This window comes from Pinus tabuliformis, chromosome 2_2 (genome assembly GCF_031772625.1).
Source record: "Pinus tabuliformis cultivar Carrire ecotype Pingquan chromosome 2_2, CPIR1, whole genome shotgun sequence".
In the NCBI taxonomy this organism is placed as follows: Eukaryota; Viridiplantae; Streptophyta; class Pinopsida; order Pinales; family Pinaceae; genus Pinus; species Pinus tabuliformis.
The window spans coordinates 834,968,152-834,991,469 of NC_142300.1; the positions used below are offsets into that span (position 1 = coordinate 834,968,152).

Consider the following 23,318-nt stretch of genomic DNA (forward strand, 5'->3'; position numbering starts at 1 on the left):
ACTAATAACTTTCAATATTGTTAAAATATTATAAACCATACATATTGAAACAGAGACCCAATACTATAAACACTATATATTAAATCATATATTATATAAGCCCTATATATTAAACTCTAATCTAAATTGTAATATCAAATTTTAATATGATAACTTTATCTCTCTTTATATTATAAACCATATATATTAACCTTTTTTTAATCCCACATTGCAAACCTTGTAATGTGGGATAAAAAGAAGTTCCTCTTTGAAACTTTAGTCACTCCTGTTATCTTATATGGCTGTGAGGTTTGGGGTTGCAGCATCTCCAGAGAATCATGGAGAAAGATTGAGCAAATCCAGAAGCGTTTTATAACTTATAACCTAAAAATTAAAAGTAATACACCCTATCCTATTCTCCTTATAGAAGCAGGTCTTTCCCCTATTGAGAGCCTAGCTATGCTTAGGTTTCTGTTGTACAAGCACAAAATCAGTAACATAAACGATCATAGACTTCCTAAGCTAGCTTTAAATTCTAGCCAAAACCACCTAAGGCTCAATCGAGGGTGGCATAATTAAACTATTGGGAGATCAACGAAAATGATGCATTGCAAAACATAAATAACATTAAAGATATTGTTACTTCTAAGTTCAAAGAAAAAATGTGGTGTGAGAAAGACTTTGCGACTAAAAGAAAATTAAGTTATTATAAGAAGGTCATCAACCCCACCCTAGAAGATCAAAAGTATCTCTCTATTTTAACTAGCTCAAAGAAGAAAATTAATATAGCAAAGATTAGAACGAATTCTCATGAGCTCCATAGTGAAACAGGTCGTTGGTCAGTTCCTAAAATGCCATGGACGGAAAGGATCTGCCATATATGTAAGAATAGGAACATCGAGGATGAAAACCACTTCCTCTTAGAGTGCCCCGCGTATAACCACATTAGATCTCAGTTTCACAATCTTTGTTACAATACTGACCTTCCTAGCCTTTTACAATGTCAAAATTATAGTGAGCTCGGGAGGCTTCTCTCCAAGCTTTTTGAGCATAGGAATAAAATCTTAAATCAAAATAGATAATTTGTTTCTTTAGGTCCGATAGACCATTATTTGGTCTCAGCGGACGTTAACCACCATCATCATCATCATGATAAACCTAATATTATAAAATCTTCTTTCTTATAAAAAAAATTCATTTTTTTATATTTATAAATAAATTTACTTTAAATCTCTATTTAAAAAATAAAATAAAATTTCCATATAAATGAATTTGAAAAAATCACACTATACTATATCTTTTATCTTTTCAATGGTCGGGAAAAAATTAAAAATCAATCAACGAAATTCATTCATTCATTCATTCATTCATTCATTCATTCATTCATTCATCCATCCATCCATCGAAAAGTGAAGTTGAAAAGTCTTACTATACGTTTTCAACGGTCAAAATAACACGCAAATAGAAGTTCAAAGTAAATGTTACTTAAAAATGGTTGCAATTAGTACCGAGATGAGTGCTCTATGAAACAGGGTGTAATATTATGTTCCAAATAAAAATTTGAACAACCAAGGTTTATCGAAAAATTTGAAACTCCAATGATATTTCAAATTAATTTTGACAATAGCAGCATGTCGAAAAATAATATTGAATTTAAAGTTAACTCAAAGTTTGATAGCCAATTCTTATTGTCGTTAAAAATTGTAATGTGAGATAAATAAATAATACAATGTAACCAGAAGACTGTCCTACACAATATCTGCTCCGTAAGCTATTATAAATGGAACTATTTTATTTTTATCGTAGAAAGTAAAGGAGTTGAGGTTAATGAATTATTTAGATAGTTAAAAGTGGTTGGAATTTAAATAAAAAAATTCAAAAAATTTTGTAAAAGCAGTGTTTGAATTAATATTTTTGATGGTGAAAATAAGTTCAATATCATAAAAATTTCTAAAACACTTAAAATTATGAATTTTGATAACTTTTACTTAGATTTACAAAAATCTTTACCAAATTTTTTTAAAATATAAACAAAATTTGAAAAAAAATTAATAATTATTAAACTAAAAAATTTGCAAAAAAAACACCCTGGGTCTCCAAAAGTGAGTTTATTTATGATAAGAAATAAAACATTGTACGAATGAGAACAGCATACACCATAATCTATGCTCATTAAACCTTTATAATTTGTAATTTGACGGAAAAAAAACAACTAAAACATCACTGAAGCCATTTGTTAGAGTTTCACAAAAGTGACATTATCTATAAATCCATGTACCTTATTGTTAATGACACAATTATTGTCTCATTTAACTAAAGGTTGTTATTTCTCATTCGGTTTATAATCAGGTCACAAAAATACCATTGAAACCTACAATTTTTTAAAAATTTATTTAAGGATTTTTGAAAAATAATATTTAATATTATTTATCAAAGAGTAAATTTTTTGTTGCAGAAACAAAAGTCTTGTACATAAACATATGTAATTCTTCCGGTGATTATATTTTATAATTATTTAAAATTTATTTAAAATGGATTTTTTCTAAAAGTGATATTTATACGTAAGTTGTTTTTATGGCAACTCCTATTTCGTAGACCATAGCAATATTAATGCGGTCTGACATGGGGCCGATATAAGACGATACAACACGTCGTGCGGTGATGAGAGAGAAAAAAAAATAGCGGCGTGTTGTATCGTCTTATATCGGCCCCATGTCAGACCGCATTAATATTGCTATGGTCTACGAAATAAGAGTCGCCTGTTTTTATGAGTGGTTGGGCTACGCCGAGCCGACACGGTTCGTTCCAGCCAATTGCAGAGTACTCTTTTCATCTGCCTTCCCTGGATTAAAATTTAACACATGGTTCTGAGATATTCGCAGGCATGGGTATCACGGAGCACCAAAAAATTGAAGGGAGTATGGACCGATTTTGGGGGTCCACACACCGAAATTTTTGAGATCCGTAGAAGTGAATTTGATGATGGTCTTAAGCCTAAAAATCTAAAGTGAGTAAGAGAGATTACACACCACATAAATCATAGATTTCACAAACATTACATATATAAAAATACATGATACTTCTAGATTCCAGAATAGTGGATCTAGATTACTAAATATAACTAGTACAACTATTAACTTAGGAACTCACACAATTACAATTTACGACAATTTGGAAATCATGGAAGCATTAATTCAATAATTTCCACGGAAAGAATTCATAGTCCTGTGATTTAATTTTGACCAAAGAATGGAAATGAGATTAGATCTTCTACTACTACTAGAATTCTTTCCCTTTGAGAAAACATAGCCCCTACTCCTCTTGGTAGATAAGAGGTGGATTTGTAGCTCTATGGTAGATAAGAGTTGGTTTTGTAGCTCCACGTGATTTGAGTAGTGGACACTTGAACAGGAAATGGAAGGTTTGTGCAGCTGGACATTCTAGATAAAACTTCTATTTGCAAATTATTCAGGAGCAGGATTTACAACAAAGCTCAGTTAAAAATTTTTGGATCCATGTACTCAGCACTTAATTGGGCATATTAATTGCCTTTAAGGCAAAACATAGATAAGCAAATGAAGGAATTATTCAAGGGAAGGATATACAACTAGGGTCCATGGATTTTTTATCACAAAAATTCTACATTTAAATTTCCTAAATCCATGTATTAAGTATTTAGTTGTTGCCACCAATGTCTAGAAGGAAAATTTTCATAATAACAAAAAAATAACAATAATTAATATAAATAAATAATAAATAAAAGATAAATAATTGACTACAATGCATTTCTACATTATACACATATCAATCCCATTAATAAGCAAGGAATTGTGGGACTCGATGTAGCTTCTTTAATGCAAGTACTGTAAAATATGTAATCTATGTAATCATACATGCTAGGTGCAAAATATGGAGACACAAAATGTTGAATGTATTTTCCCAATAGCCAAGAAGAAGGTTGAAAGCAGAGTAGCCGGGTAAGAAAAAATGTATGACATACTCGGTAAGCAAAAATGTAAAACATAACACCTAGTTGTGCGATGGAATCATGTTGATATAATTGGAGCACAAGGATTATTCTGCCATGGTGAAAGTGTTGCATGGTCTTTCCAGGAAATTCCAAAACAACTAGAATTATTTGAGATAAATAACTTAATAATGAAAATGAAAATATATAACTATATCAAAAAATGATTTGACATTGATATAAGAGTCCAAAAGGCATGATAAATTAGTTGATTATAAAAATAAAATCACCAATTCATTACCCAAAATAAGATAGTAGAAAAGAAAGTTGTCAAAATCTTCACAATCACTCCAAACCATGGTAATTAGTTATCTCGAGTTGCAAAAGCTAAAATTCCTTAAATTTGGTAGTGGTATGTATATTAAAGCAAAGTAATACTGAAAATAAAACCAAGAATTAAACTAATGTTATAGTAGTAAAACATTATTTTACCTTTTCAACCAAAGGTGAATCTATGAGAAGGAATTGTTGGTTGATTTGCACCAAAATTGAATGTTGGTTGTGCAACGTCTCCAATGGTAGGTAACTTCTGGTCATTTTCATCATCTACCAACCAATAAGTTTCAAGAATATTTATTTCCTTCTCATTAATTTCATTATTGTCATGAGTTTACAGGTGCTCAATATTGTCAAGTCCTTCAACATCGTCAATATGTTGTGCATAGAGATTTAGGCATCCACTTTCCCCAGGTCCTTTTCTCCAACTTTGAAAACATTCCCTAGCCCTTCAATATAGTTATAATTCTTTGGCCTGGACAGACCGAAAGATCACATAGAGGCTTAGTGAATTCCCGATTCACAAGATATCTGTAAACAAAAGGAGGAATCATTAGTTTCTCTCATTGCATCAGGTGACACAAGTTCTTGAACATCTACATCACACTGACTGTTATCAAGAAACACATCTCATTACATTACATCTTGTAAGTTGACCCCTTTGTTAGATAACTCATTTTAGAAATACTTGTGTTGATCATATATTTCATTAAATGCATACATGATTTGATCATGTCTACCACCAGAAATAACATTAGATATAGCCCATGCTGCTTCTTTGTTGATGTCAAACTCAATAGTTTTCAGTAACTATAGAAGAGCAAGAATGATGGTTGCATTGATCACAACATGTAAACCAATCCAAAATCAGGATACATGAACTTAAACAACATTTTATCGGGAATAATATATTCAAAGAAGTCTCATTCATAAACTATAAAGCAATATCTAAGGAACCTATATTTGGTCTTTGTTTCCTGTAGTTATGCTTGAGATGGTCCAACATGGTTCCTTCTTGATGCTTTTCTTATCATTATGGGTCAACAATGCCAAGAGGTAGGGAAATTCCTGATTGTTGATAATATACTGAGGCGATACATCCCCACCAAATTACTTGAGAACATAATTTAACAAATAAAACATAATTATTTTGTTTGAAAGTTGGCATTGTCTAGATGGCTAGTGGTTGTGAGTGTGTTGGCATTGATGTCAACCAGATTAGCATGGTGATTGGGAGTCTAGGATGAATCTTATGGTAGTTTCAAGCTTTTGGTAGAGAATCATCATAATAGCATGCTTATTGAAAAGCCATAAAATGATGACTATAGTGATTGGTAGTCTAGGCTTAGGAGGAATCCTATGGTAGTTGCAAGATTCTAGTAGAGAATCACCATAGTAGCATGCTTCTTGGAAAATCCACAAAATGGTGACTATTGTGAATTGGGGGTCCATGTTATTGGCATCATATTTCAGGTTTGGAGACATTTTTAAGGTTACAAATGGGCTCAGAAACGACATTGTACTATATCCAGTAGAAAATGCTATGAATAAGCTTTCAAACGGTATATGGAAATACGGAAATGGGCATCAGAATCAAAAATTCTTGATTGTAAAACTAAGGAGATTGAAGTCCTTAAGAGGGGACCAAATATCAAAACCTCCAAACATAGGGCCATCGGAACATCGAAGGAAGGAATATCGAAGATCAGAGTCTGAGAATATAGGAGGATTGGTTGGAATTGTAGAAAATTTGTCATAGGTTAACCCGATAATGCAATATAAATCAAAGTAGAATACTATAACCTACTTCTACTATCAATTTGTGGAATCTTAAAGATCAAGCTGAACAATATAACTAGAAGAAGAAGAATCAATGGCACAATACACATTAAAATACTTTGGGGAAAGCCTCGGCTCAAAACCCCACACTATTGTATTATCATACATGGTGGAAATACATAGGAATTATACAAAGCCTTAGCTCTCACAACTAGCCATCTTTCAGTATGATCCTCACAGATGCTCACAGGCAATCTTGGCTTCTCTTCAGCCTTCCTCTCTGCCCTCCAAGCTCTTATTTCCTTGCGTTGTTCCTTGTGGATGATTAGCCTATTACCAAGTGGAAAACCAAGCCTTCAAAACTGCACAATACTCAAGGATGAATCCTTGACTGCATGCATGAGTTTTCTCCATGAGAAAACACATGAAACTGATAGTACATTGTCCTCGACTATTAATCTCAACTGGGTCTTTCTCATAATAAACATGCATGAGTTTCTGATGAGGGAATCTTCAGTTAACTGGAGTAGCACTAGTTGAGTGCATTAATGTATCAACTGACTGTTAACTCACTATTAGTTCCTCAAGCAGTTTGGAACTAATTTAACTAGCCTTAACTCAGTAAACTGAGTTAACTAATTATAACTCAATCTTATCTCCTTAATTTAAGGGATAACTCTTGCATGAATTTAGAAATGATTCTAACTTGAATTTCTCCAACTAATTAATTTAAAATAAATTAATTAATTATTTCCAAGTAGCTGTTAAGACTAAATTCGATTTTAATTCACAATTTAATTGAAGGACAGATTAATTGGAATATTATTATTGCCATATTTCAACACTCCCTCTCAATAAGAAAGAGATTATCTACCACCCTGATCCTGTCTCTATGGAACTCAAATTTACACTTTGACAATGCCTTTGTTAAAATGTCAGCATCTTCCTCCTTTGTCGAAATATACTACATCAACATGATCCTCTCAATCTGTGAAAAACCACGGGTGGAAAATCTTGGCTTATGCTTCTCCACACTACCATCAGCAACTTGTTTTACCTTGTAAAGCCAATGGGAACTCACAACTGACTTGTTCTGCGGTCTCGGAACCACGTCCCAAACACTGTTACGAACTACGGAGTCATACTCCTCCACAATAGCATCAACCCAAATCGGTTGCTGCACTGCTTTCTCAAAGGAAGATGGCTCGGTCTCAACACATTCCCCAGCAAGGGCCATGTATCTATTGTACCTCTCAGGTGACCTCCTCTGTCTGTGCTGAGAAGATGGTGCTCCCACATTCTCTCTCACATCCTCCAACAATTTTTCAGCTTATCTTGTGCGCTTTCGTCCATCTCTGGAAGACTTTGCTTGAGTGGATGTCTCCACTCCTGGAACCTCTGCATGTTGCTGCTCCACATCATCCTGAGGCTCCTCCTCCTTAGGAACCAACAATTCCTCCACAGCCTGTAGTTGGAGCTCCCTCTCAAAGGGAAACTCACATGGCCTTTTGCTCATCAAACTTGAGATCTCTGTGAACCACTGTCCTCCGACTGGTAGGCAAGTACACCCAATAGTTGTGAGGTGTATCATTGTACCCCACAAATATCCCCAACTCTGTTGTCAGCTCAAGCTTCGTCTATGCATCCTTTGTCACATAGAAATATACCAATGAGCCAAAGATCCTGAAGTGACCCACATCTAGTCTCTTACTAGAGAAAGCTTCCTCTAGTGTCTTCATCCCAAGTATGCGATGTGGGATTCTATTCTGTAAATAGATTGTTGTGTTGCATGCCTCAGCCCACAAGTGAAGTGGTAGGCCTTGGTCATGCAGCATTGCTCGTGCTTCCCCTACAATAGTTTTGTTCTTCCTCTCAGCCACCCCATTTTGTTGTGGGTTATGAGGTGTCGTCAACTCTTGTTTAATTCCTTCTGCTGCACATAAGTCCTTAAACTCTTGAGAGAAATATTCTCCATCGTTTTCACTTCTCAAGGCCTTGATCTTCTTCCCTGACTCTTTCTCGACCAAAGCTTTTAGCTCACAAAAATTTGTGAAAGTTTCGTCCTTCTTCTACATGAAATAAATCTAGCATTTACGAGAATAGTCATCAAGGAAAATCACATAATACCTTTGCTTCTGTGGATGCCGTCAAGAATGGTCCACACAAATCAGTATGAACTCGCTCTAAGATAGGCTCTGCTCAACTATCTCGATCATGAAATGAAGACTTGGTGTACTTTCCCAAGGTACAACCTTTGCATGTGTCAACTTGCTCAAGTTTACCTTTGGGAAGTCCTGTAGATATCTGATGCATTATCTTCAAAGCCCAGATGAAAATGGCCCACCTGCTTGTGCCAGAACTCTCCAATGTCTTGGCTTTGCACCAATTATACTTTCGTACTCAATTTTGCACAATCACCTACCTCTAGTTTATAGAGATTCTTCACCCGAATCCCTTTCCTCTTGGTCTGACCCATGGCTATGTGTCTTAGGAATGCCTTCCCCTTACTAAAGACAACATCATAGCTTTTTTCCTCCAACCTCGCGACTGATACCAAGTTCTTCTTCAATCCAGGCACATACATCACATCTGTCAAGGTGAGAGGAGCTCCATGCTCCCTCTAAAAAGAAACCTTGCCCACTCCTGAAACACTATACCCTCTGTCGTCACCCATCTCTATGTGCATTCTGAGGTCTTTCTCCTCCAAAACACTGAATAAATATTTATCACCGGTCATGTGGAATGGGGCTCCATTGTCAAGATACCAGACACAACCCATCATCAATGACACCATGCATGCGATGAGGGTAAAGTCCATTTTGAACTGAGAGGCTAATGCCTCACCTTCCAATCCTTCCGAGGATCCCTTATTGGACTTCTTTGATGGGTAATTAGTCGCATAATGTCCCATATTGTGACAATTAAAGCATCTTATTTTAGACATGTCACCCTTCTTCTGGAAGCCTTCCCCTTCCCTTTCCTTGCCTTACTTGCTAAGGCCAAATTTTCTTCATCATCATTCTTAGATGAAGAACCACCTCGTGTGCTCCTCCTGATCTCCTCCTACATAAGATCTGACCATAGTCATTCCCAATCTAGCAGTTTCTCCCTTCCATTCACAGAGTCCTGGTAGCTATTCCAACTCTTTGGAAGGCCAAGGAGAGCGAGGCTCACCATATCATCATTGGTAGTAGTTATTCCCACACTGCCAAGCTCATATCTGCAGGTGGTGAGCTTCTTCAGATATGTGGAAGTAGTATCGCCCTTCTCCATCTTGATTCTTCAAAGCTTATCCTTGAGCGCCAATTTCCTCTGGTCGCTGTTGTTTTGGTAGAGGTCCTTCAATGTCTTCCACATTGAAAATGGAGTATCCTTCTCATGGAGACTCAAGACAATATGGCCTCGAACTCCCTCAAGCATGATCCTTCTTGCCTTCGCCACACACTTCTTCCACTCAGCCAACTCTTGTGCATTAGTTGAAGCTGGCTTTGGGATTTCTTGATCAATGAATTCCTTCAAGCCATTGTCTTCTAATACAGCCTCCATTCTATCTTTCCATGCTATGTAATTCGAGCTACCTTCCAAGGCATACTCGAGTCTCAAGACATAGAACGCCATTGGCCAACCTTGAAGTATGATATGAATTCGATTTGCACCTGCAACCCCGAACTTCAAACTTCAAATTCTCTTCTCAGTATACTGTTCACAGCTATGATACCATGTAGAAAATTTGTGATAGGTTAAACCGATAATGCAATATAAATCAAAGAAAAATACTATAACCTACTTCTATTATCAATTTGTGGAAGCTTAAAGATCGAGCTGAACAATATAACCAGAAGAAGAAGAATCAATGGCACAATACACATGAAAATACTTTGGGGAAAGCCTTAGCTCTCATAGCTAGCCAGCACTCAGTACGATCCTCACAGAGTCTCACAGGCAATCTTGGCTTCTCTCCAGCCTTCCTCTCTGCTCTCCAAGCTCCTATTTCCTTGCGTTATTCCTTGTGGATGATTAGCTTGTTACCAAGTGGAAAACCAAGCCTTCAAAACTGTGCAATCCTCAAGGATGAATCCTTGATTGCATGCATGAGTTTTCTCCATGAGAAAACACATGCAACGATAGTACATTGTCCTTGACTATTAATATCAAATGGGTCTTTCTCAGAATAAACATGCATGAGTTTCTGCTGAGGGAATCTTCAGTTAACTGGAGTACCACTCGTTGAGTGCATTAATGCATCAACTGACTGTTAACTCACTATTAGTTCTTCAAATAGTTTGGAACTAATTTAACTGGACTTAACTTAGTAAATTGAATTAACTAATTACAACTCAAATATAATTCAATCTTATCTCCTTAATTTAAGGGATAACTCTTGCATGACTTCAGAAATACTTCTAACTTGAATTTCTCCAACTAATTAATTAATTATTTCCAAGTAGTTGTTAAGACTAAATTCAATTTTAATTCACAATTTAATTCAAGGACAAATTAAATTGGAATATTCTTGTTTCCATTTTTCAACAAGAACCTCGGAGCAAAGGTAATATTAGAACCTCAGAGCAGTAGAGTTATCGAAACCTCGAAAGAGGAGACTTATCAGAACCTCGATGCACGCTATATCGGAGGACAAGGCCATCAAAATATTAGAACCTCGAAGCATGCTATATTGGAGGATGAGGTCATGGAAATATCAGAACATCGTAAGTCCCTACAGATTGTAATTGCTTGGAAACATCGAGGTTCACAAAGGAAAAAAAATACAAAGGAATTTGGTGCAAGAGGAGGGACCAAGGAGGCTCTTTCTCTCTACTCCTAATAAACACATGGTCACAACCAATTGGTCCTTAAGAGTTGAACTAGAGAATGATGTCAGCATGACATGGCAATACGGTGGACACATGAAAACTTCTTTTAGCATTTTTGGTGGCCTAATGGGGAAAATCAGGGTGACACATGTCACCACTCAAGAGGTGTCATGTGGAGCGATGACGAAAGCATGATGTCATCTTGGAGGTGAGCATAACGAAGGTTGAGGACCTCATAACTCCTATGCAAATGGAATTTGAAAAGGTTACGATAAAAGGGGCTCCGATATTAACTAACACATGGTTGTGTGTAGACCAAAGGAACTAAGGGATAAGTGCCAAGGGGTAAAGGTATCACAACTGTGTGATATCGTAACGTTCCTCTTATATGAGTTACAATATGGTGTGGCTCTGATGTAACACTCCTGTGAATTAAAAGGATGAATGGGTCAGTAGTTAGAGATTAAATGAAAATAAGCGAAGATGGTTTATGGAGTCAGTGGGATTTGTAGAAAGCACTAATACAAGGAAACAAGGACAACGGTCCATAGAGAAGAAATGATGAGATGAAGAAATCCATATTCTACTTCCCGTGCATGTCTTGTATATTTAAATGATGAACAAAGTTGCCATTCTTGAGCATTGTCAAGATCTGCAAAGCAATGAATAAGCATGGGAAGTCATGGTAAAGTGTGCAAGCTAACAGAGATTAAATTCTCAGTATGGAGGATTACAAAGGGAGTTAGTGAAGAACTCGGAAACCCATTCTCATGTTTAATGCCATGAAAAAATTCAACCATCAGACACAAAAACAACAGGAGGAGCCATACAGAGGTACAATTGAGCAACATGGAAATAGGTAATAGAGACATCATTTTGCGATGTGTAGCAGAGAATCAAAACCATCGATTACATCGAGAAAAGTGGGGTGTAGAGTATATTTTTGCAGAGATGAGAAACGAGAGAAGAGCGAGTGTTGTGAAATGAGCACAAGATCATAACTTAAAGGAGTATAGCAAGGAGGTTGTGTGGGAGAAGGAAAAAAACTAAGGACATGCAGTTTTGAGCAGAGGATAGAGTATTGTTGTATGAGACCAAGGGAGTCTATGGAATAGTAGAGGACAGAGAGTAGAAGTTGTTTTTGCAACCAACCATATTGATATTTTTCCATAATTGTATATGACTATATTTTCAGTTTGAAAAATGTATGAAAGGTAGAACAATGGCAAGAACAGGTGGTAGCTTTCATTCAGAAGAGGTTGGTGCCTCTTGGAAAGTAGGTGCTTGCTAACCTAAGGGGGTTAGTGCCTCCTCTGAGTGGGTTCTCACAAAAAAACTGATGTAATTAAGTAGGTGATTAATTTACATCATAAACAACAACAAATTGGTGGTTTTTCCCCATTGGATTTTAACATGAAATCATCAATTAAAAATGTGTGTGTTGCGCATGTGATAGATTGTATGAACATATGAATGCTTAATCTTGTTTCTCACTTTCTTTATAAATGAATGCTCTCATAAGTAACAAACAATAGAGGAAAGAACTAAAATCATATCCAGTAAAGAGTTTTAAGAATCTCACTATTACTGATTCACCCCCCTTCTCAGTAATTCCTTATTTCAGCAATTGGTATCAGAGCCACGTTCCTTAAGGAATAGTCTAACCACCGGAAGGTAGATCTATAGGGAATTATGTCTAGAAAAGATGGTAAAGAGGATTACTCAAGCATAGTACTAGTCTTTGATGGGAAAAACTATGCCTTTTGGAAGTAATGATGGAAGTGTATCTTATATCCTTGGGAGTAGATGTTTAGACTTCAGTGCTAGTAGAACTCAATGTCCCGGATATTCTTCCCACTGATGCAGATGGTAAAAACTTGTATTGAAATAATGCTAAAGAAACAATGTCATTCTCTTTAGTCTTAATCAAACAGAAATTGTAAAGGTTGTGCACTATAAGTATACTAAGTATGTTTGGGTAAATCTTAATTAGAGTCATTAAGGAGATGACAAAGTCAAGTAGGTGAAACTTCAAACCTTTAGAATCATGTTTGAGTGCTTGATAATGAGTGAAGATGAAAGCATACTAGAATACTTCCTTAGAGTCGATGAAGTAACCAACATGATTAGAGGACATGGTGAAGAGGTCAAGGAAGAGATTATTTCTCAAAATGTATTAAGATGTTTTCCCATGAGATTTAATGCCAAAGTCTCAGATATTGAAGAAATGGCTAATTTAAAGAATCTCAAGATGGAACGACTACTTGTTACTCTCAAAACCTAAGAGATGAGAGTAGGAAGGGAAAAGGTTGAACCTAAGGAAGCAACATTCAAAGTATCCAAAAAGGCCAAGGAGCACAAAGATCATCAAGACTTCTCCAACTATGAATCTGATCAGGAGTTGGCTCAATTAGCTAGGAAACTGATGCATCGATTAGGAAAATATAAAGGGAATTTTTCCCATTAAATGTTTTGACTGTGGAAGAGTTGGACATTTTTCGTCCAAATTCCCTTACAAAGAAAGGGTTGAAAAGGAAGATGATCAGAAACTTGGAAACAAATATCAGAAACATTAAAAGAAAAATATTTATGAGAAGGGATTCTACTCAAAAGAGGATATCTCAACACCAGATTCAGACAACAAAAACCCTTCCGAGGACAATTTAGGTAAGTATTTACTTATGGATTTGGGAACATACTCTAATAAACAAAGTATTGTTAAATCTGAAGAGGAAGAATAAGAAGAAGGAGTAGTGGACATTTAATGGGAACTCATCAGTCTCTTGATGAGCTAAATAAGGTAAGGAAAAAGAATAAGTAGTTGAAGGAACAACTACAGGGTGTTGAAGAAGGTATGTATAACTTTGATAATGAGGATATTGTTTATCAAAAAGAAAAACTTGAAGATTCTATTAAGAGAAAATATAGTTTAGTCCTCCTACTAGAAGAAAAACAAGGAACACGTGAGAAACTAGAAGAAGAGAACAAGTAATTATAATAGGAACTACTCGAGATAAGGAAGGAAACGATCTCAAAAACATGCAAAGATGAAATTTTGTCCTTGAAAGTTAAATTAGAAGGAGCTCAACAAAAGGAAGAGGTTCTTCTAGATTTGATCCATGAATTGGAAGTGAACTGTCAGTCTTGAGGCAGAGGTTGTCTCTCTAAGAATGAATATTGAGGGAATAAAGACCAAGAAAGGTTTAAATGAAAATTTTGCAAAAGGCACAAGGAAACTAGATCAGATTTTAAATAGCCAAAGGCCCTCAGGAATGAAAACAGGTATGGGATACTCAAATACATGGGAATATTCTATTGACAATATAAACTTTAGGTCTATGGTATTTGAAGAACTGCATAGTTATGCAAAGAAGCATCAAGAAAGAATCCATGAAGACAAAATATGAGCATGGCAAAGAGGAGATGATCAATGGAGAATGAATCAATGAGTCAGACAACCAAGGTATCTTCATGCACAAGCTCATAATACTTCCAACACTAGGCATGCCTATTTATTTTACGATCATTGTTATAAGTGTTGATTGTAGAAGGATCAAAGTTGAATCATATGAAAATCCTAGATATAATAAGTATCATAATTTTAGATATCAAAACTCTCCTCTTAGAGATCGAAATGTCTTCTCTCCCATGTTAAACGAAGTAGAATTCTTCAATTGTAATATTTTTGGGCACAAATAAAGTGAGTGTAGAAGCATGTTTTAAAACCTATATAGGTTCCAAAATATTAGATAGTCAGCTATCCAAAAACATAAGGGGAGTTAGGAAACAAAATTATAAAAAGAGAATGCAGTGTGGACTCGCTCTATCAACCCATAATAAAGAGAATAGATGGTATGTGGATAATTTTTGTTCCAAGCATATGACTGGGAATAAAATCAAATTTATGTTGCTAAAAGAAAAGTACAGACGAAACAATGTCACCTTGGGAAACAATGCTCCAGCAAGAATTAAGGGTAAAGGCATAGTCAATCTTGATAAAAACACAAAGGCAAAGAAATTATTGTATGTGGAAGTTCTCAAGCACAACTTGCTTAGTGTGAGATAGATGTGTGATTATGTCTATGACGTGACCTTGCGATCCAAGGACTGTGAGATCCACAATATGAAGGATGGAAAACTAGTAGGAAAAACAATCAGAACTCATAATAATGTATATGTGTTTGATGGCTCTGGAGTAAGCTTCTATTTAAGAAATACAAATGAAGCATGATTATGGCACAAGGGACTTGGCCATATGAATTTTGACAGTTTGATAAGAGTCATCAAACTTGGAATTGTGAGAGGCTTTTGGAAACTATCAAGACCCGAGAACTCACTTTTCAAGTCATGTCAATTTGGTAAGCAGGTCAAGACCCACTTCAAGTCAAAAGAGTTCTCTTCGTCTAGACCACTAGAGCTAATTCACACATATAAATTTGTGGCTCAACCAGAGAAAAAGGCCTAAGAGGAGAAAGGTACACTATGTTGTTCATTGATGATTTTACCAGGGCCACCTGGATTGTGCTCTTAAGGGAAAAACTAGAAGAATTTAAAGATTTTAAAAAATTTAAAGCTCAAGTTGAAAATGAGAAAGATCTAAATATCAAATGCTTAAGATCACTCAGAGGAGGAGAATACACTTCAAAAGAGTTTGAATAATTTTGTGAAGAGCACGAGATCAGTAGGCAATATTCAATGGCTAAAAATCCATAGAAAATGGAGTAATGGAGAGAAATAACAAAAAAATCCAGGAAATGGCTAGAAAAATGTTGGATGAAGTAGATGTGTCTCACATCTTCTGGTGAGAAGTAACACAAGAAACAGTGTATCTATCAAACAGAACTCAACTCAGGCCTAATAGTAATAAAAATCCTTATGGGTTGTGGAAGGGAAGACTTGCATCAGTTAAACACCTCAAGGTGTTTGGGAGAAAGTGCTTTATCAAAAGGAGTGATAAGAATTTTGGAAAATTTGACTATCATGCTGGCGAGGGAATATTACTTGGGTACTCTTCTTTAAGTAAAGGATATAAGTATTTCAACAAGGGAACAATGAAGATTGAGGATTGCATTGATGTGATATTAGATGAAATATCTTCACAACCTGAATCCTCTAAAATAAACATGAACTTAGATGGTGAAGTAAATCCAGATATGAGGTCCTCAGATCAGGAAGAAATAAATTCAGATAGTGAAGTTGAGGAAACAAGCAAAACTCTAAGGCCAAAAACACCTTCTAGGTATGTACAAAAATAGCATCCTTAGATTCAAATACCTCGAGATCAAAGACATGGTATTGAGACCAGGAGAAAACTTGTTGGCAGTGTAAGTTGTGTAAATCTGGCTAAATTGCCATAGATTGAACCCAAGAATCTCAGCGAAGAAAGTGAGGAGAAGTTCTAGGTGAAATCTATGAATGAATAACTTGACCAAATTGAAAAGAATGACACTTGGGAGCTTGTTCCAAGACCTAAAGAGAAAAATGTCATTGGAACCAAATTGGTTTTCAAAAAAAAGTTGAATGAGCAGGGTTAAGTAATCAGTTACAAGGCTCTATTGGTCTGTAAAGGGTATGCCCAAATAGAAGGGGTAGATTTCGAGGAAACCTTTGTACCAGTAGCAAGACTAGAAGATATCAATTTTTTCCCCTTTCCAGTCATAAAAAAATAAAGGTATATTAGATGGATGTGAAGTTTTCATTTCTCAATGGAGATCTGGAAGAAAAAGTTTACATTGAGCGGCCAAAAGGATTTATACTCACCACAGAAGAAGGGTTTGTATGCTAACTAAAAAGGGCCCTATATGGATTCAAACATGCTCTCAAAGCTTGGTACGAAAGGCTGGGTAGATACCTTCAACAACAAGGCTTTAAGAAAGGTATCATTGACAAAAATTTATACATAAAATATGAAGGTGATTATTTACTAATTGTAGTAGTATATGTGGATGACATTATATTTGGCAATGACATTGAACAATTGGGGCATCAATTTGCAAAATGTATGCAGAAAAATTTTGAAATTTCCATGATCAAAGAGTTGTCTTTCTTCCTCAAATTTCAAATCTCTCAGTCTCTAAAAGGAGTTTTTATCTCCCAATCCAAATATCTCAAATAAAATCTAAAGAATTTTGGGCTGGAATATTGCAAGCCAATGAGCACACCTATGATTACAAGTTGCAAATTATGCAAAGAAAATGATACACCAATGGTAAATCAGACTGAATACAAATCCATGATAGGAAGCTTGTTGTATCTTATTGCTTCGAGGCTAGACATCATGCAAGTTGTGGATCTTGTGGCCAAATTTCAGGCCTTCCCTTGTGTACCATTGCAGATTTAAATAATGAATATTTAAAAATGTTCATCAATTTTTCATTATTTATGCTTACAGTAGAAGCTTAATCAATCTTTGAAAGACACCAAACTCAATCATAACCTTAATTTTATCACGTTTTCCATTAGAAAGATAAGACAACTCCTATCAATCGTTTGTCAAGACTTATTCATCATTCAAATGAATAAGGCACTCAAGTGCTGGTAATGTTGGCTTTGTCTGCAAGAGAATGATTTATGAAAATTTCATCCCTGCAACATGTATTCTATGGACAAGGATGAAAAATTGATAGAACGAGAAAAGAAAATTTATTTAAAAAAACAACAGTATAAATTCCCTACCTAGTTGAATGCAACTTGTGCTTTCCTTGACAGAAATTAGACAAGGTCCAAGTGGAATTTTTCAACATAGAAAGCTTAGGGTGCTCATTCAGTTGAGCAAGGTGTGGCATCATGACACCATGACTGCGAACTATGTCTCTGCATTTGGGCAAGTCCCTAGCCACATTTCCAAATGCCCAAACAACCTATTAACGTAAAAGGAAAAGATATTAAACAACAATGGCATCATAGGCCCAAATACAAAAACAAAAACTTGGACTAAATTTCATGGAAAAAATATCTACTGCAGAATAGAAATATTGGACAAAAACTCTGTATCAGAAACAAAGTAAACAAACATTAAAAAATATTTGTCTAACCTGCTCATGAACATCATCACTTGGTGAACTTAGCAGTTGTACAAATATTGGCATAGCTCCATGATTAATGACAACTTGTGTATGCTCTAATGTTCTTGAAGCTATGTTTGTGAAAGCCCATGCTACCTCAAATTGTAATCAAGCAGGAAAAAAGACATAAAGACACTTTGAGATCACTGAAAAACTATTTCCTATACCAAAAAGAAAACAAAATCACTCAACCCCCTCATGAAATAATCATTCAAGTACACTCTTACTTTCTATCATGTATAGATAAAACAATTAGGGCCTTCACCTGCAGCTGTGGAAAAGCCATGGGGGCTTCACTCAATGAACCTCTAACATATCACGTGTGTTCATGGCCCTTCCTAGAAGCCATCCTGTTTCTACAACTCAGCTTGGATCTTTTGAAAGTCCTGCTTGTAGTTTGGAAAGTCCTTAATGACGGTCATCCAGATTTGTTCCATTGCCTTCCCTAGGAGGCATTTCAGGAGCCAATACAGGTGTAGAGTCTGTTTATATTGTGTTTCTCTGCTACGAGTGTGTCCCGGATCAGGAACCAAAACCTTCCACTCTTTCATGTCCATTTCCCGAGCATTCGCATATCTGTTGACATCCTCATCCCACTCGGTGATTAACCGTTGAATCTCTTCTCTTGTGCTACCCACATATCCAACCACTGCTTCTTGGATTCGTTCCACTGGTTTCCTCCCACGACATTTTCCAGCCTTGCTCGACTTAGCCTCAGCCTCGCTCTCTCGTGGTCTCTTGCCTCTACCCATACCTTTCACTGTACGAGCCATTTTTGTACTTTCCTGGGGCCTTCTATCTTGCTGCTGATGGTGGCCCGGAACTAGATTCAGAGATTTCTTCCTCCAAGGGGAGTTACCTATTTTGGGAATAGGAAACCAAGAATTCCAACCATTATTTTAATAATTTTCGACAGCGACTGGTTCTGTTCATCCAGCATTTCTCTTCCCCATGCAACCTATTCAAATCCCCTGAGCGTTGTTAGAAAAATATTATATATGACAGAGAAACGCAAGACATATAATATGCGGAAAAACACAAACACATAAAACCAGAGAGACACAGATATACGTGGTTCACCCAGTTTGGGCTACATCCACCTCGAACAGCCAGTCCTTCCTTTCTATTATCCAGCAAAATTAAGAGACACAACCTACAGCAGATCCGTTGTAATATCCTTTGTTTTCTCTCATAGTCTCACCTCTATGTTTCTCGCTCTGAGAATACACATATATTCCACAGTATCAATACAATACTCTCATACAAAGAGAGGGGTTGCTTTCTAGGGCAAAAATTGCTAAACTAAACATAAATTCTACCGTCAGATCATCCACCTAATGAACAACCCAGATTGACTAGAAATTACTATACTTTTACAAGGGAGGGTTGTACAATCTTCCTGGGGTATACATCTGGCTGAAACAAATACCTCTAAATTTGGATGATAATCATGCTCCACACCCAACAATCTCCCACTTGGAGAATGATTGTAGCAACTCCACCGCTGCTTCATTTGTTGGACAATGACTCATATTTGGACCTGGTTGTTTCTCATCTTCATCGTCATCCTTGAAGACCAATTGAAACTGAGCATATTCTCAGTTTCTCCCTGGTTACAACTTTTGTTAGCATATCTGCAGGATTCTGGCTAGTGTGTATCTTTTCCAGCTTCAACTATCCATCTTCCAACACTGATCGTATGAAATGGTACTTGAGCTATATGTGTTTAGTCCTGGAATGAAATGCTGAGTTATTTGCAAGATGAATGGAACTTTGGCTATCACTGTATAACATGCGCATATCATGCTTCTTACCCAATTCATCCATAAAGCTTTGTAACCAAATCATTTCTTTACTAGCCTCTGTAGCAGCAACATACTCTGCTTCTGTTGTTGAAAGTGCAACAACACTTTGGATTTTTGAAACCCAACTGACAGTTGTTCCACCTACAGTAAATACATATCCTATAGCGATCCTCCGGTTATCTTTGCCACCTGCCATATCTGCATCAACATATCCCTGTAGAGAAATGTTTGAACCACCAAAGCACAATGTGTGATTTGTGGTACCCCTCAAATATCTGATAATCCATTTCACTGCCATCCAATGTTCTTTTCTTGGATTGTTCATGTACCTGCTTACAACTCCCACTGCATGTGCAATATCAGGTCTTGTGCAGACCATAGCATACATTAAGCTTCCAACTGCTGATGCATATGGAACTTTAGACATATAATCCATGTCTTCTTGGGTCTTTGGGCACATCTCCTTACTAAGTTTGAAATGGCTAGCAAAAGGTGTACTAACTGGTTTTGCATTGTGCATATTAAATCTTTTCAACACCTTTTGTATGTACTCATTCTGAGACAATGTTAATTTGTGAATTTTCCTGTCTCTAGTTATTCTCATACCAAGGATTTTTTTTGCAACTCCCAAATCCTTCATTGCAAATGAATTTGCCAATTTTCTTTTGAGCACATTTATTTCCTGCATGTTAGACCTTGCAACAAGCATGTCATCTACATACAATAAAAATATAATATAGTTGCCATCATTTTGCTTTTTTAGATAAACACAATGATTGGAGTGACATCTAGTATAACCTCATTCAGACATAAACTTGTCAAATTTTAGATACCACTGCCTTGGAGCCTGTTTTAAGCCATACAAGCTCTTCTTCAACCTGCACACTAGTTTCTCTTTCCCTTTTACCTCATATCCTTGTGGCTGTTGCATATATATCTCTTCCTCCACATCCCCATGGAGAAAAGGTTGCCTTTACATCTAACTGCTCAAGATGCAAATCTTAAACTACTACTAGACTTAAGATAGTTTTGATTGAAGTCATTTTAACAACAAGAGAAAATATTTCATCAAAATCAATACCTTTCTTCTGTGCAAACCCCTTCACCACAAGTCTAGCTTTGTACCTTTGTTTTCCTCCATCTTCTTCCTTCACCCTGTAAACCCATTTATTTTGCAATGTAGTTTTACCTGCAGGCAACCTAACTAAGTCCCGAGTCTAGTTATGCTTTAAGGAGTCCATCTCATCTTCCATGGCTATCTCCCACTTCTTCCTACTTTAAACCTGCATTGCTTCTTCATAACATTCGAGTTCACTAGAATCAGTCAACAATAAATAATATAATGAAGGAGAGTATCATTCAGGGGGTATACTTATCCTGGTAGATCTTTTAACACCACTTTTAGGTGTTTGGGGTGCCTGTTGCTGTTGTGGTGGTTGTTGTTGTTGTAGTTTTTTATTATTATTTTCAGGTACCTTTACTTTTTCAATGATCCCATCAAGAATTGTGTATTCCTTGTTTTCTTTTTCCTGTTTCTTTTCCTGCAACTGATTCTTATACAAGACCTTTTCATTGAATATTACATCTCTGCTCCTAATGATTTTGTGATTTTCATAATCATATAAGCAATAACCAAAATAATTAACACCATATCCAATAAAGGTACATTTCTTTGATTTTGCCTTAAGCTTTGTTCTATTTTCTTTACTAATATGGACAAAGGCCTCACAACCAAAAGGCTTTAAAAAGGAGTAGTTTACCTTTTTACCTGTCCATGCTTTCTCTGGAATACCACCATCCAAGGAACTTGAAGGCCCTCTGTTTATTAGATAAATAACAGTATCTACAACATCTGCCCAAAATTGTAAAGGCAATCCTGCATGCAATCTCATGCACCTTGCATGCTCCATCATTTTTCTGTTCATCCTTTCTAACACACCATTTTCTTGTGGTGTTCTTTGAACTATCTTCTCTCTGTGAATTCCATGCTCTGAACAATACCTATCAAATTCTTTACTGCAATATTCACCTCCATTGTCTGATCTAAACGCTTCAATTTCTTTGTGTCTCAATCTCAACTAAAGCTTTGCATTTCTTGAAAGTATCAAATACATTAGATTTATTCTGAATACAATAAATCCAAGTTTTTCTAGTTTCATCATCAATAAAAGTAACATAATAATGAGAGCCACCGAGAGATGATACCTGAGCAGGTCCCCATACATCTATATGCACAAGCTCTAATTTTTCTTTCTTCTTTTCTTTCCCAACTCTGAGAAATATGACTCTCTTCTGTTTTCCATAAATGCAATTCTCACAGAAGTCCAAATCAACATTATTGAAACCCGACAACAAATTCCTTGAGTGAAGAATCTTCATCCCCTTCTCACTCATGTATCCGAGCCTATGATGCCATAATGTTGTATCTGCTCCTTTGGAAGTTAAAGCATTAACAGAGTTAGAAATACCATTGCATAAATACAATGTACCAACCTCTTCACATTTTCTATTGCCAGGGCTCCTTTGGTGACCTTCCAATGTTTATCTGTGAAAGTTGTCACACAACCTTCATCGCCTAACTACCCTGTTGAAATCAGATTTTTCTTCAGAACTGGAACATGCCTTACCTCCTTTAGTAGCCATTTGTTTCCATTCTGTTGTGTTATAAGAACCTTACCCATTCCAACAATTTTACAAGGTTTATCATCACCCAAACAAACTTGTCCAAAATCTCCTTGAACATAGTCGTGAAAATATTTCTTATCAGGGGTGGCATGGAATGAGGCCCCTGAATCTACCACCCAGGAATCAGTAATATTTTTGAAAGAAAGAATCAAAGCATCTTGTAACACCTCACCTGTCACATTTGCTTCATGATTGTTTTCTTGTTTTGCATCTCCTTCTTTTCCCTTCCAAGATCTACAGTCTTTCTTTAGGTGTCCTTTTTTTTCTGCATTTCCAGCACACTATCCCCAATCTGGACTTGGATCTGCCTTTCCTTGATTTACTGCAATATCCTGAGATCTTTCCTCTTTCTATTTTTCTTCCTCTAGACTCTGCACTCAAAGCATTACCCGATGTCTCACCGGAGCTTTTCCATCGCATTTCCTCGCTAAGGATAGCACCGACAACATCATCAAACTTTAAAGTACTAGATCCAAAAACAAAGTTACTAATAGCCATTACTAAACCATTCCAACTTTCTAGCAATGAAAACAAGAATAACAAAGCTCTAACTTTATCATCAAATTTTAGCCCTACAAAAATTAACTGACTTGTAACTATATTAAAATCATTTAAACAGTCTACAATAGATCCACCTTCCAACATATTCATATTAAATAACCGTTTCATAAGAAATACCTTATTTGAGGCCGAGGGTTTTTCATACAGTTTCGCCAATGCCTGAATCAAACCCTCTGTCATTGTTTCCTTCGAAATGTTGAAGGCAATCGACGCTATGAGGCACAACCGTACTGTTATCAGTGTCTTTCTATCGAGAATGTTCCATTCTTCATCTGTCATAACCGTCAGCTTCTTTGTTTTTTCGCTCAATGGCAGGTACAAATCTTTT

General features: G+C 36.1%; 1 pseudogene; it reads right to left on the reverse strand.

Annotated features, from left to right (window-relative positions):
• Nucleotides 1-4,442: 4,442 nt before the first annotated feature.
• Nucleotides 4,443-18,712, reverse strand: LOC149195563 (importin subunit alpha-1-like; annotated as a pseudogene).
• Nucleotides 18,713-23,318: the final 4,606 nt, after the last annotated feature.